A 17,269-nucleotide genomic window follows, 5' to 3' on the forward strand; every position below is an offset into this window, starting at 1 on the left:
TAAATAAGGTCAGCCTACTTTTCAAGGCCAAAAGTGAAGTGGAAAGTAAAGTCAGTCTTTACATTTACATTTTTGGAATTTAGTGGACACCTTTTTTGGTAATATACAGTTGAGAAACTGAACAGGGGGATTCAGAGGTTTAAGGAGGGACAGTTAAGGTGTAGCCTGAAAAGATGAAGTCTATGGGAGAGACTCTGCAATCCTGACAGCAATGGGGAGCTATCTTCAGATTTAAATCCAATTTAACACGTCATTATATGGCACTCTATCATCAACTCAGTCATTCAACTCCTCACCTAACAGTTTGAAGAACATTTGAGCTGCAGTCTGCATCAGGGGGCAGCAGAGAGTGGAAGTCCTCTTCCAATGACACTTTTCTGGAGAGGGAGATGAAGAAGAGGAGAGAGGAGTGTTTATTATAGCATTGATAGTGGTTTACCTGTGGTTCTCTGATGAAGGGTGCTCGGTAGGGACGGGTTAGGTTGATCCATTTATCCATCAGTCAATCACGGACTTCCGCATCGATACAAGTATATCTAATCGACAAATCGAAAAAACCCATTACAAGTACTCAGTATTTGTGAGATAAAAAAATGCATGTGGCCGTGTTTTTTCATTCATTTAACAACCTCGCTGAGTTCATTCATCCCCTCTCAGTTGTTGCCATGGGCTATTGCCACTGCTCACAATAATGTTGTTCAATGTAAACTTTGCAATAGTCAATTCACATACCACCATTTGGCAACTGTAATGCTTCAATACTTCAAAACAAAACACCCAGCGATCTCCAGTGATGCTGAGACACAGGCAAACTGACATGACTAACTTCACAGTTCAAACACAGACCTATGAAATGGTTATTTATTTTACATCGTGGACATAGATACGAGTTTGAATAAACAAGATAATGTAAATCAGCATAAATATAGCATGCACGATCGATAAATGACATTTAACATCCATCAACTAACCGATTGTGAAAAATGCAGTCGGACCCATCGACATTTACCTCAGCAGGCTCTCAGGGGTGAGCTCTGGTTCTCTCAGGGAGGTCGACACACTCCTCCACTATGTCCTCCATAGCCACCACCACCTCCTCTTCTATGGGAGACCTGCCCCCCCACACATAAACACACACACACACACCATTATTAGGTAATAATCTTCACTCATTAGCCATCAGTTACAATTCTAAGAATTGACTTTTGACATGAAAATGTTAGTACACGTTGCTACTTGCTCTCTACACCCTGACAAAATGTCAAAAATGTCACCTGGGATTATGGACAGGGCCATAGATGTCAAGCCACTCCTACTAACCCCCCCCCCCCCCCTTTTTTTTAATCTATATTTAATATTAAATTTATATTTAATAGTCGCTCTCATCCTCTTTCTAGAGAGATAATGTTCACTGAATTATTTTTCTCATCTCTCACCGTCTGCTGGCCGGAGTATGTTCTTTGGACACTTCCTGGAGCTCTGAGACAGCTGAAAGAAACATGTGATCGATAGGCGATCAGGCTCATGATCAAGCCCACTGTAGTAGACAATTGACTACCTTCCCCAAGCACACCCCATGTAAACGGACTACAGAAACCTTAAGCTCCCAGCCACTTTACTACTGAACTATCTATTATCACTAGTTGCACCACTAGTGTATCCTGTCTTATCTGTACTATTGTCACCTTCATCTGGTATTATGCCCATTTCTTTTCTCCACTTATGTCCTGTACTACTGTTACTTTCTTGAATTATGTCTATTGCCTTATGTCTTGTGCTGCAACACAATGTCAGGAACCGAAGCCTAAGAATGTTACTCTCTTACACTCGTGTAATGTGATGTAACAATAAACTTGAAACTTGAGATCGATCCCCTGGTGTCTGACCTGAGGTTTCAGAGGGGGCTCGTCCTGACTCCCTCAGCTCTCGTGTGACCTGTGTACAGAGGACACTCATCCACACATGCACTGTAGACATGTTGTGTCGTGACACAAATGTACTCTCAATAATCTGGATGAATCATGGGTCGTATATCAACAAACAAACCAACGTGGGGAACAGTGGTGGAATAACGTTGTAGCTCGATGCACTCGTCTTGCAATACTGTTGTTGAAGTGTGCATTGTCGGTGCTGTGTTAGTTGGTGTGTTATTGTAAGTGTACAGCTAAACTAGCTAGCTACATTGACATTGGGAATGCAGTTGAAGAAGTGATTCTGCATGCATGCAGGGTCATCATCAAAATGTCAACTATGGCAATGCATTTTAACATGCAAATAGATATGGATATAGATAGGAACTACATATCAGCAGCAATACTTTGGGAAAATATGATTTGAGCCTAGCTGAACACATCCCATATGCCAACAAAAACAAACTATACAGTATAATAACTCCTTATTTTGTTGGCAATGAAGAGGTGCAAATAAGCGTATTTTGTAGTTTTTGTCTGAGAAATAGTCCTAATCCTGCAATCTCATTCTGTATATTTTTTGGGGTGAGTCCAGTATCGTTAATCGTATTGAATCGTGAGTTGAGTGCATTGTTACATCCCTACTAAAAACTAATGTTCATTGATTGATGGTCGTAATGAAAACAAATGCGGTCATAGTCAACAGAAATAAATAATTTACCCCTCTCACGCCAGAGCCCCTCCTCTCTCTGTCCTTCTCCACCCCCATGTCTACGTCGACCTCAGAGTCTCCCCCCTTCTCTCCCCCCTCCCTGCTGCTCTTCTTCCTGAGGACAGCACACTGTTGCCATAGTGACAGGAGGTCAGGGTGGAGGTGAGCTGTGTTAGGGAAGAGGGTAAGGAGGGGTGGGGGTGGGGGCAAAGAGAAGATAAGCAAACGTATCTTATCTTAATCGTAGTCATCTACGTATGTGATAGCTCTCTCTAAAAACGCCACAAGGGTTGTCTATCTATCTATCCATCTATCCATCCATCCACCCATCCGTCCAATCGTCCCTTCCTGGGTCCATCTATCCATCATGGACTGAACTGCATGCTTCCTCCCTAGACCACTGATGTCCACCAACTCACAATATATCATCATTATCATCTGCGGTGGCATATATACGCTGGGAAAGAGCCATTATGTCTACCTCTGGGTACGCTGAAACGTCGAACCTTGTCATCCAAGTTTCTCTCAGCAGAGGTATGAGATACTCACGGCAGGCGGGGGCGCTGAAGAGCTCTCCGGGGGCGACCGTGGACCGGGAGGCGGGGTCTATCAGCACCTTGGACTGGGAGAGAGAGACAGCAACACTAGGCAAAGAGGTCAACTACACTTCCTCAAGCACGGATCACCAATAGGCGGCCCGCAGGCCAGATCCGGCCACTCTATAATGTGCAGCTTTATCACACAGCACAATGCCACAGATGTCGCCAGTCTTGAGGGAGCGTGCAATTGGCATGCTGACTCCAGGAATGTCCACCAGAGCTGTTGCCGGTGAATTGAAAATTAATTTCTCTACCATAAACCATCTCCAAAGTCGTTTCCAATTCCAATTCTCGGACACACCTTTGGAGACGGCTTATGGTAAAGAAATTAACATTCAATTCACGGGCAACAGCCCTGGTGGACATTCCTGCCAATTGCACGCTCCCTCAAAACCTGTGACAGCTGTGGCATTGTGCTATGTGATAAAACGGCACATTTTAGAGTGGCCTTTTATTGTGACCAGCCTACTGAACAGTACTTCCTTAAAACAAAACAAAAAAATATATTTAGATACCCAGACAAAGATACTTGACTGATTTGAAGAATCAATTCTTCAATGAATTCCTCTGGTGCCTGGTAGGAGGGTGGGTGGTCTTACCAGGGGCATGGTCTCAGCAAGAGGGTCCTTGATCTGCAACTGCTTTGCCTCCATGGAGATCTGCGTGTGAGGGTCGGCGAAAACAAGCTGTCGCCTGCGACCCGGTCTCTTAGGAGAGGGGACAACTTCGGGGAGCTAGGTGTCGGAGAGAAGGAGGTGGATGTAGCGGCAGAGTGGAGGAGGGAGAGAGGGATGTTAGAGGTAGAGAGGAGAGAAAGGATGTAGAGGCAGAGAGAAGGAGAGAGAGGATGTAGAGGCAGAGAGAAGGAAGGAGAGGATGTAGAGGCAGAGAGAAGGAAGGAGAGGATGTAGAGGCAGAGAGAAGGAGGGAGGATGTAGAGGCAGAGAGAAGGAAGGAGAGGATGTAGAGGCAGAGAGAAGGAGGGAGGATGTAGAGGCAGAGAGAAGGAAGGAGAGGATGTAGAGGCAGAGAGAAGGAGGGAGAGGATGAATGAATGAATGAATGAATGAATGGTCTTTATTGTCATTGATATAGTACAGGTACCAAACAACGAAATTTGGGAGGCGGGGCTCCCCTGGTGCTAGGAAAAAAAACTAAAAACAAGAAGGGAAAAGAGCTGGTTTACATAAATAAAGGCTATGTACACTATCCACTATACTATACTATACAAATAAAACACTGTGCTGTACTCTATGCTATGCTATACCTATTCTAACATTTCCTATCTCTGAACCTTATGTACCCGAGGGTTGTCATATTGCACATAGTGTTATTGCACATTCATTTAAAGTGTCGCAGTTTGCAGGTTTGAAATGTTCACAGTTGTGTTTCAGTATTGCACTTGATTTCAATCTAGTAGCTGCCATCAATTTGTCTAGATTGTCCAGGGCCTAGAACCTAGGTATTTGCTGTGTTCAGGGCCTGAATGGCCCTGGGGTAGAAGCTGAGCTTCAGTCTGTTTGGATGTAGGATGTAGAGGCAGAGAGTAGGAGGGAGGATGTAGAGGCAGAGAGAAGGAAGGAGAGGATGTAGAGGCAGAGAGAAGGAGGGAGGATGTAGAGGCAGAGAGAAGGAAGGAGAGGATGTAGAGGCAGAGAGAAGGAGGGCGAGGAGGAGGGAGAGGCAGAGAGAAGGAGGGGACTTTATTTTGCAGTACAGAAATCACCAGGCAGGCATTTACTTATTACGGTAAAAAATATATATAAATCTACAAACAAAGCTGTGTGTATGCATGGTTGATGAATGAGGCCTATTGAGACACTACAGCGGGTCTGTGACGGTAATAGTATAAGCGTGTAACTGGCGGTTATGGGTCTCGACCGTGAAAAGAAATAAACAACCGTCAACCACTTTATCACATGAATTTCCGCCTATCTATCAAACTGTCTCCACCCCCTCTAGCACACTCTCTCCATTCTAGCCCTTCCAATCCTCTCCAATCTGAATTTTTTTGTTAATTTGTAATAAATGTAATAATAATTAAAAAATACAATTACTAATAATAAAGTGTTAGTGTTATAAAGTGTTATTTAAGTTATTGGAATGTTTGTGTCCGGGTAGAAGACTGGAAATCTGGAAATTAATAAACAAGGTTCTTTATTCACGATGTGTCCTATTCTCCAAAAAAGAAAAGTGCTTCCTATTTTCTTTCCCTGTGCTCACCGCATAACTCACTGGGAACTTCAGAGTGATTATCTGGTACATCATTGTTGTGACGGTAAGACTGTGTATTGTGACATCCCTCTCACTGCTACACATAAGCCGGGGGTTCAGCACCTGGGAAAGCACCCCGGGCCCCTAGGCAGAGTGGTCAACGGGAGGTACTGTCCGTTCGCGCAGCTGTCCCCGGCGACGGCGAACCCCCCGCATAAAGAGGGGAAAGGAACCTATGGAGAGGGAGAACTACGTCTACGCCAGACACGACAGATACCAGAGCCGGCCTCCGGCGTGAACAATTTTATCCAAATATGATAACGGCTGTATTCATGTGACAGACCGAGAGCACGGAGGAGAGAGGGACGGAATACCCCTGAACCACGGAGTCGGAGCCAGAGCACCGGATGAAACACTATCGACCGAACGCTGCGCAGATGTGTCCCTCCGGTGGAGGGACCCTTGGTTATTCACCCTTTACAATCCTAAGTTGGACGGGCAGAGCCCCCCCTACCTTCAGTTAGGAATAAATATGCCGGTAATGGCCAATTGGTCTCCTTGTTTCATTCCGCCTCTAGCTCGTGTGTGCAAATCCCCACGGTCTCAGTGAGAGGGTTATCACAGTATATTAGGGGTGGGACAAAGTACGCACGCGCGTTGTTGAACAGAAGTGACCCAACTACGTTGAAGATGATGAATGGCTGAAATGGCGGAAAGCGGGGAAAAACAAATATGAAATGCACCTCTACCCTACAAATCGAAAGTCTGGGACCATTATATGTCAAAGCTAGGCTTCCTTTTAACTCCACGAGGGCTACGACTATTACCAAGTCTATTGCTGGGTTTATCCGCAAGGACCTTTGCCCGTACAGTGTAGTCGAAAACGAAGGTTTCCCGCCGAATGCCGCTAACACTGGCACCAATATATGAAATACTGTGTCGAAAATATTTCACTGAAACGGCTATTCGAGTGTTGTATGTAGTTCTTCCTTTAAACATTTTAACTGCTGCTTTCTGGGCAGTTAAGCCTTTTAGCACTTTATTTTGTATGAATGATGGCAGACACACATGTTGCAGTCAGTGCGTGTGTATGTTAGAGACACTAAGCTAAGAGTAACCTTAGATAGTCTATTAGGCTAGGCTGATGACTGTAACTGAATGTAACTGTCTCCATTTCTCTCTCACACACACACACACACACACACACACACACAAGCACACACACACACACAAACAAACACACATACACACACCTCTCCACAAGAGCTCTCCGGTGCTCTCTCTGGCGCTCTCTCTGGCGCTCTCTCTGGCGTTCTCTCCGGCGCTCTCTCTGGCGCTCTCTCCGGTGTTCTCTCTGTCCCCTTCTCTGACTCTTCCTCTCTCTCTGAGGAGTACGGGGCCTCTAGTGGCATCTCTACGGGCTGACCACGGGCTGACATCTTCCTTGTCCAGCAGCCACACACTGTCCCCCACCACCACCGTGTCCTTCAGCCTGGACGTGCACATTAGGGCTGCAACTAACGATTATTTTGGTAGTCGACTAATCTGTCGATTATTTTTTCGGTTAGTCACGATTAGTCGTGTGGCTTTTCGCTGCGCGTAAATGGCGACGCAGAAGCATAAATCCGGCTTAACTAGCTATCTAACCTAACGTTACGCCAAGCTACAGCTGCTCACAGAGCTAGTTGATTGGCTAGCTAGCATTGCTGGCTAGACTACAGACAGCTCACGTTAGTAGGCTACGCTTGGCGCTGTTTATCTTACAGACAGCTCGCTGGTGGACTCAACATAATTGAAATAGCATTCACTTATCAAGCATCATTCATGATCATCCACCATGACTACCTGGTATTTTAATAGCGACCACCCCTCACTTCATTTCATCTCGCGTTCTCCTGGCTTCAACATGGAAAACCCCTGCTACGTAACGTTACATACAAGCGCCTCTGTCTGTCACACGCGTGCCACAGGGCAAATAAATTAATAGCACAAACGCTCATAGCATGTACAGCCCTGTCCATGAGACGTTGTTTTCCAACATGTAACAGTAAAGCTAACATAAACATTACGACCCTAACAATATAACGTTAGCCAGTTGGCTAACAACGTTAGCTAAAACTTACCCAGCTGATTCTTGCATGGCTCCCGTAAAAAAAACAAAAAAAACAAAACAAAAAAAAATTCCCCCCTTTTTTTAAAATACGATTAGTCGACACTAACATTCCACGTCGACGAGTTTTTATGATCGACGTCGTCGATTATGTCGACTAATCGTTGCAGCCCTAGTGCACATGCACATGCACGTGCACGCGCACACACACACACACACACACACACACACACAATGGTGGGTACTATCTTAATAACCATCTAGCTTCCTCATTTATTGTAATCAGAAAACACACACAACAAAAATGAAGAAAAAAAAGAAGACAGTTCAAGGTGCCTAGCTGGACTTGAACAGTGACCACAGCCCTTGTGGCAGTAAGATCAGCCTGTGAAAGGGTCCCAGGGGACTTACTGGTCAATAGATGTCATGGCTCCCTCCTGGTCCCTTGTTCTCTCCCTCTCTCCCTCTCTCTCCCTTTCCCTCTCCTCAATCTCTGTGTCTGTCTCACACACACACACACACACACACACACACACACACACACCTTTTCACTCCTTTCACGCAAACAAATGTCCATATCGATCGCCTGTCATTACTTAGAGAATCCTACTATCCTCTCTCATCTCTCTTACCCCCGTAGAATTGGTCTTGCTGCTCCAGAAGAAAGTCGATCTCTCTGCCTGTGGCTTCAGGTAGCTCCGCTCCCTCAAACTGATGGAGAGAGACAGGGAGAGAGAGATAAGTAACCATAAAAAACCCAGCTCAACACTCTTGTCTTGAGCCATTCAGTGGGGAACAGTATTCTTACGTCAACATCAATGAAATACAACATCAAAATATTAAACACAATTTTGGATAAAAACAGTGCTAATAACTGAGTGAATCTTGATTTATCAGCACAGTCTATGGCGGTGGTGGGTAAGGCTAAAACGTTCATCCTATGTTATTTGGCATTCAGGAGACCTGTAAAGAATGGGATGGGTAATGTTTTGTATCTTGCTGTTCTTGTTTTGGGGATCTGGAGTTGGGTACTGTTTCTGGTTTGGCGATTTGATATTTGGGCTCTGGTAGGTGGCAGCCAGGTTCTGAAGGGGGAATTCAGAAGACCCAATGCAAAGTCCTTGCACAGTGTATTTCTTCTGTCTTAAGTATGTTCCATCAGGTAAGGGACTACTGTTGTTATCAGGCCAAGAACCCACAGGTCTGAAAAAAAAAGCAATATCCTAAAATGTTGGCTACCGCGAATACTTGAAATTGCCTATTTGGGAGTGCAATTATTCACATTATGATTTTATTACTAGTGACTAGTAGTGACCACTACTAGACCATATGTGACATGTTATAATGCTTTGATCCTCATATGTAATGATCAGACTTTTCTTTAGAAAAATGTGAATACAATTCCTCATTGTTGAAAAATAAATGACACATCACTAGTCAACTAACGCAGCTTGTTTTGTGAGCCTGCTAAGTATTGTCATAGTTAACACTAGGACCGCGGCGGATCGCGACCTTATTCAATCGCGATGAGGTGTGATTCAGCACTATGATAGTTTAACATAGAGAAGAGTGTACTGACGCACAAAGATCGCTGGAGGGCGATGTCACACAAGGCCGTCTGCCAGGCTCCGACGCCTTTTCCCAGAATGCATTTCGCACCGGCAAGCAGAAGGCGTTTTGAATCCTCCATTTTTTTTCAAAAAAAAAAATGCTGTAATTTTGCCTTTACAAGTGTTACCATGTCATTTTATGAAGTTTTAATATGTTTTCAGGTGAGAAAGTACCAATATATATTCCCAAGTTTATTCCAGTTTATCAAAATAACCCGTATATCTCCTCTGACGATTTTCGTCGTCGAATTCGCTAGCATGCGTTCGTAAATTCGCCCTGGAAATCTGGTTAGCACCCATGGAATGCCTCTTGTCCAATCAAATTACCTGGTCCCTTTATGATGTTGAACCCGGTGTGCGCTCCGGCGCTCTCATAGCAAATTTACTTAACGCACCCTGCGGTTTCACTTTCAAGATCTAATTTTTTTGCATTGGAAAACACTTACAGAGTGAACTGTCATAATGAAAACATGACAAAGCCATTTGACTATCTTGTTCATAAACAATGGTGTCAGGACTTTTCATTTTGATGACACTGACAACTGTTGTGCAAATGTTAATAGTGATGTGAGAAATGCACCAAAGCGACTGAGAAAACTGTATTATACACAACAGTGTTGTGTTGTGTATATGTGAGTGAGACTGTGGTCTACAGTGATATACAGAAAAAACATTATATACAATATTATACATATATTTTTGTTGTCAGGACTTGTTTAGTTATTGTCATTTCGCATGAATGACAAAGTTATTGTCATTGTCATGTCAAATTCTTTGAATTTAGCCCTGCCATGACTAATCTCAAGTATATTGCAGGCAATAGACCTCCATTTATCCCTATACTTGTAGGGCAACTTAGAAACAATAAGCCTGAGGTTTGATGGGCTATCAAGCTCTTCCAGATAGTGCAAGTCTTGCATGGCATTGTTGCATCCTCTCAAATACAGTGCATAGGCCTGTAGTGACTTTCCATCTTCAGCCTTTATGCTTGGCCAGTTCAAGGCTTTATTTATATATATAATAACGTATGCATGTATGTAACGAGACTGCGGGAGTTTTCATTACTAACGAATGAAAGTTGATTATCATTATTAAAAAATAACTGTAATATATATTGCAATGTTGTCCCTTTCACACATAGTTCCAAGTAATTTCCTTGGAATCCCAAGCTGTGTTGACCAGGTATCGAGACACAACAGCAGGGGAGGGGTGGGGGAAGGGAGGGGAGGGAGGGGTTACATCACCCTCTGTAGAACATCTTCTATCTAATCGGCGCACTGTGCTAAAATGCAATGCAAACAAAACAACACAGGACAGACAGCAGTGCAGTGATGCGTTTTATATTATATTCTTTGAACAACAGAACGGGACAGGCGCCAGAAACTGCCATAATATACCATACATATATCTGCCATATATCGTACCTCCGTTTTATATTGAGAAATATGATGATAAATACATATAGGGCGGAGGTATGCTATGTGGTGTGTGGCTAGATATTTTCATGTAGCACTGTGACTGCGGGGGAACCCGATGTCTTTGTTCATTGATCGGAAACGATCGAGAGCCATTAACCCTCCCCCCATCAAGCGCATGTCTTATTGAGTCAACACGAGTTGACTCGCTGGAACGAGACAGACTGATACACACCACACCTCTGCCATATCATACATCTGTCCCACATGTATTTATTTACCATCATATTTTTCAATATAAAACGGTATGATATGGCAGATATATATGGTAGCCTACATTGCAGTCGTCCCGCAGTTCTAGTAGATCGCCGACATCATGTTATTTGATGTACATTTCACGGCAAGATAATTCCGATTTGTGGCAAACACCCAACAATTGTTCGTTCACTAAACATTATAACATGAACACAGTTATAGCACCAGTTCCTAGCACCTAGTTTCCTAGCACCAGGGGAGCCCCCCCTCCCAAATTTCGTTGTTTGGTACCTGTACTATATCAATGACAAATAAAGACCATTCATTCATTCCTTCAAACAATGACAGTTACAGTCTCGCTCAAACTGTAGCGAGATTAGGAGACTACTAATTGAGAAAAAGAAAAGAAAATACATGAAAGAGATCTTGGTTATGTAATGTGTAAAGTGGAGAGGAGATTGATCGGAACTGCGGGAGTTTTCATTACTAACGAATGATGGTTGATTATTATTATACAAAAATAATAGTAATAAATATTGCAATATTGTGTTATCATAGTTATGAGCTTCACAGTGATAACGTCAGTTTATTTGTCGTGAACTTCACGCCGGCCGTGCCCGTAACATCAGCAGACAATCGAGGCTGTAAGCTTGTAAGCGTTGAAACCTGCTTGGCAGCTTAGAAACCCGCTTGGCAGCTTTGAAACCCGCTTGGCTCGCTCATGAATTGGCAGCTATTGTTTGCTAATGGGAAACGATCAATAAGATTACCCTCCCCCGTGTATCAACCATCAAGTGATTGTAACTCACTTTAGAAACTAGTTCTTAGCCTACACGTTTCTTTGTCAAATACATGCTCTGCATGTTTCTCTAAAATGCATAAAGTTCCTATAAGCAGAGAAGTGGGGAAATTATTAGAGCAATATGAAGCTTGAGTCAGCTGAGAACGAACTATGGAACAGATTAAATGCTATATATGGAGAGGAGATTGATTGAGACTGCGGGAGCTTTACTAATGAATGAAAGTTGATTATCATTATTAAAAAAGAATAGTAATAAATATTGCAATATTGTGTTATCATAGTTATGAGCTTCACAAAGTCTGTTTATTTGTCGTGAACTTCACGCCGGCCCTAACATCAGCAGACACATGAACACAGTGAGGATTCAAACAAACAAAATAATTAATACACATCATTTCATTTATAATGTGCAGTAAACAAACAAAATAATGTATACTCTCTGCAATTGGCTACTATACAATGGTGCCAAAATCAACTATCCAAATATGAATCTGCGTATATCTATGTACAACCTTGTTGTAGCCTACATTGCAGTCGTCCCGCAGTTCTAGTAGATCGCCGACATCATGTTATTTGATGTACACATTTCACGGCAAGATAATTCCGATTTGTGGCAAACACCCAACAATTGTTCGTTCACTAAACATTATAACATGAACACAGTTATAGCACCAGTTCCTAGCACCTAGTTTCCTAGCACCAGGGGAGCCCCCCCTCCCAAATTTCGTTGTTTGGTACCTGTACTATATCAATGACAAATAAAGACCATTCATTCATTCCTTCAAACAATGACAGTTACAGTCTCACTGTAGCACTGTTCCTATATTAGCATATTCAACCGGTGATTGTTCAAGATTCATAGACAGATTGTCCCTTTTGCATATCATCATAATAGGCATTCGTGTCATCATGTTCTTTACACATTACATAACCAAGATTTATTTTGCAATCACAACAATGTCAACACAATCACAACAGAATCTTATTTAATCCAATCAGGTTGTATATATAATCTATATATATAATCTATATATTGGTTTCAATATACCTCCATAGCAGTCTACAGTCTAATTTAGCTATATCTATAATTACATTATGAGAACATCAGTATTTTTACGCCTTTGGTTGTATTGTCTGAACGAACATTGATTGGGAGACATACTGTACAGTTTATCATTTTCATAACTGTCTGCACATATACATATCTTATTTTGATTGTTATTGTAGCCTATATATATAAACACAAATATCAGTCTTATGCACTGTGTCTCATTCAGCACTGAAGCCTGAATTTGAGCACAGTGTGTGCCCCCTTGCTACCTCTGCTGATATAAAAGAGAATTGCAGGCTTGGAGAAAAAGATGGCAGCCACAAATACACAGACACACACAGAAATACTGCTAAAACGCTTTATACTAACTCGATTTTGAAAATGTAAAAATGCTGGGTGGTAGAACGCACATATCTAGGAAAAGTCATGAAAGGAGGGTCCTGAAATGTGATCGAGTGCAAAGGTAGAATTTTTTTTGTACTCACTGGTGCTGTTTAACACCTCACGGCTGTTCTAGTGTTAACTAGGTAGCAGTGGGGATTACTCACCGAATCCATTGCGTTGCAGTATTTTGGCTTGACTAGCGAATTTGTGTTGTGATTCTCAACAATGTTGAAACGTAGTTCCGTGTTTCAAAAGAAAAGTCAGAACATTTTAACTGGTCGCCGATATGAGGACCAAAGCATTAGACTGTGTCACATAAAGTTGCTGGTGAAAAGGTCTGTATGTCGGCGATTCTCACGTCACGCAAATGACCTTTTTTTAATATATATAAATGTGAAGTGTTGAAGAGCCCACTCGATATAATAATAATAATAATAATAATAATAACTTGCTTTAATCATTATATAATCATAATTTAATTATTGAGTCATTTAAAGGCAATATTTAAAAGATGGGTTTTTAGTCTTGACTTGAAAATATTTGCTGAGGTTATAACAAACAACAGTTTGTTACTTATGATTTGTGAATTGTATTCACTACATCATCTGCCATGGACTACTAGGTAAGTGATAGATGGCTTGTAAACAAACTTACGTTTTAGGACGTGTGCAAAAGCAAGGACTGTGTGATCATCTAATTATGTGGAGTTATGTGTCTTTAGCATGTTGATGTTCAATCAGCATGTTGTGATGTGATGCTACAAATGCAATTAGGTGTTCATAGTGATGTTCCTTGCTAGCTACTAGCAACTGTTTTGCGTGTGTTTTGATTCAGAGCGTCTTTCTCCGGTATTTGGTTTGAGGGGTACCAACATTCAAATAAGCATATGTGTGGTGGCCTGAGAAAACCCTTCACATGGTGGCATTTTGACATTTTCATTTTTTTATATTTCCATAAATTAGAAGTTCTCAGCTATTCATAACTGGTTGAATGACAGAGATAGCCCTTTATTTTAAAAAGTTATGAGCATTTTAATGTATCATGTCAAAAAAAGTGAAAGGTGAGAAATGCTGCCCCCATGCTGCCCCCGACTCCTTTCTCCTCCTGGTCGGGGGAGGAGCCTATGCAGATCGGCCGGTCTCGTTTGTCTGCTTGTGATGCGGTGTTAGTCTGCTCGCCTCGACGGTATGCGAGGGACAGATCCATTTGTGTGTCTTCTAGTTAAGATGTTATTACTTTATGCTTATTGTGAGCATCAGTAAACTGGCAATAACACAGGTGGAAGTATCGTCTCTCCTTTCGCTCATGTGTGCGTGCGTTGCTTAACTGAGAATGAGACACGTTCAACATGACGTTGTTTCGCTAGCAAACTACCCACCACAAAAACATTGATTGATTGATTGAAAACTTTATTAGAAGATTTTGCAGAAGTAGGTACATGAAAGTACATATTACATACAAGGTCAACTAAAAGGATAAAAACCCAAGAAAGCCACTGGCTTATTTCAATTGGGGTCCTTGATTTTCAATTCATCGTTACATGTAAGACAGACAGGGAAAAAAAAAAAAAAACTAGTACTATCTACACGATAATACAGACAAATAACTATTACTATCTACAAGATAAAAATACATCCATCATGGGAAGAACAATACTAGATATACAATACAACAAAACATCAGGTATGTACAGCGGGTAGGACAGGTGGGGACATACACCACAGGTGGGGGCGGGGGACAAAACACAAAGTATGTACAGTGTTTACATAAAAATAAGTACTTTCTCTTTTGTTTTCTTAAAATGTTTATTCACCATAATGTAGTATGGAGTTCAAAGTACTAGAATACCACATAATATCAAAATCGCCAAAATCGCGATTTCCATCTATTTTTGCTCTTTGCTACAAACGAACGCCAGCGACATCCGACGGGTTTTCCCAGGCCACCACACATATCTTCTTCAACTAGATTTCAGATGTCAATGTATGACACATCGTTTGAAAGCTTACAATCTGCACTTTCATAATATGGAAAAACAGTTCAAACGAATGAATTTCAAAATGACAATTTTCGATGCTAATCCAAGAACCCTCTCCCAGGCCCACGCCTTCACCTGAGTGGTCACCATGACCGGCTCCGTCTCTTTCAGGGTGATGGCTTCTGGCGTGGATTTAAAACCTGAGGTGAGAGGGACATAGAGACAAGAGAAGGAAAAGAAAAAAGGGAGAGTGGAGGAAAAGTACCAACGTTAGAGACGCTGATCTCTTGGTGAAGATTTGTCATCTGATCTCAATAACAGACTATGTTTTAGCCCTGTCCGGAAGCAACGGTGTGCCCTTGAAACTCATAAAGATCTTTAGAGGATTGTACAAGTGGAAGAAATATACCTATTCCATTCTGTCACATCCACACGTGCTCATATTAGGGGGGGGAAACTCTAACATGTCTTATTATCTTTCTAGCGGAAACTTCTGGTGAGTATTTTGACCTTATTCCCACTTTCTGTTTCAGTCTTTTTTTTTGCAACTCGAGAAAGAAGCTTCTTGTAGAGTTGCAACTAGTAGAGGTTGGCTATGAATTGACTCACCCTCCCCCTCCGATGCGGTTCTGGAACTGACCACTGGACAGCGCTGTGTAGTCACAGCCGCCATAATCTGCCATGGCTGGGGAAGTAACAGAATCGCCATAAAACAAGGTCAATCAATGTACCACCTTTTCTGTGTGCTAAGCCTTAGAATAATGCTTTGTAAATACATTTGATGAATCAACAGAGAATTTGAATTCTAACTCTAATTAAAGTAGAGGAAATGTTCTAATTAAAGTAGAGGAAATGTTTTGTTGTTGGTTAACGTTGAAAGTACCTGAGGGATCCTGTAGGGACTGGGGAGCTGGTCTCCTGAGCCCATCACACCAAAGAAGGGGTCTGGAGACCCCTCAGCCTCCTCCAGAAGGAACAGGGAATCAGCCACGTTCAGGGCTAGTCTGGGACACAAAAGGGCCAATGTTAAATGCAAAATGGCTGCTATGCATTGCCCAGGTGGGTCTGACACATAGGCAGGGAGTGGGGTGAGATGTCCTCATACTAGAGCATAAGTGTAAGCATAGTTACAAGCTTATGTTTGAGTTTATGGTTAGACCGAGGCTACAGGTATTATAGGCTGCTCATCCGGTTAGACTGAAACGTTATCCCTAACCAAACATAAACTTACTGTATACCTAACCACAACCTTTACCCTGAAGATAACAATTTCTTACAGTAAGCGTGTTGTGTTTCTGGGTTACGGGACTGATCTTTATTTATGATGGGGGTGTTACACGGATGGATTTAACCTAAAAAATACCAAAATTGACGACCCTCCCCTTACGCAAAATATATTTTCGCATAGCCCTCGAATACTTGAAAAACATACATTGGCTCTCCCCCTACAAAGATGAATGATTAAAACACAGTGGTGGTGCCACACGCTGTAAACATTTCAAGGCAAATTAAACTATATATTTAGTAATGATAGAGTAACTACTTTTGATCGACAACACTATTGTTGTTAAAACTAAAGCAAAAGTGAAAGTGTTATGATGTTCCTCTGTGAATTTTGACAAGAATAAACGTGAGTCGGGTTGTGATCATGCAACCCAGCTCCATACTGTTCAAGAGTCCTGGGGAGAACCCTGCTGTCCATAGTGCCGTCATTTCAGCTAAACAGCTATTACAGAATCATTGGCGATTCATAATCTATATTTTGTACATTTCATGCAATTCCACAGCAACATTTCTAAACACTGGAGAAAAACCTGCCATCCTGCATCAATTTAGTGCCATACCAAGGGCCTATATTTCACTTTGAAAGAGTCAGTGTTGCACACAAGATCTTTCTAGATCGATCAAGTGTTTCATAGGCACTACGACACACATGAAATTAACATAGTACATGTTGTTTTTGATTAAATAATTTTCGCCCTAAAGTAACCTAGCTTTTAATTACTTTACTTTGGCTGCGTTATTTTATTATTATTCTGAAATATTGTACACATCTCAGCAATGAAAGTTGGATTTGTAAAGTGTTCTTCATACAGAACAAACAGAAAAAGGAAAAAAAAGCCTTCTGCATATACTCTACACAAAGGCCACAAGACCTTGTCAACATCACAGGTAATGTTCTCCCTGGCCAAGCAGAGGGGAAAGTATCGCCTGGCATGACGAATCCAG

Source organism: Nansenia antarctica (assembly GCF_963989245.1).
Source record: "Nansenia antarctica genome assembly, chromosome: 17".
Taxonomy (NCBI): Eukaryota; Metazoa; Chordata; class Actinopteri; order Argentiniformes; family Microstomatidae; genus Nansenia; species Nansenia antarctica.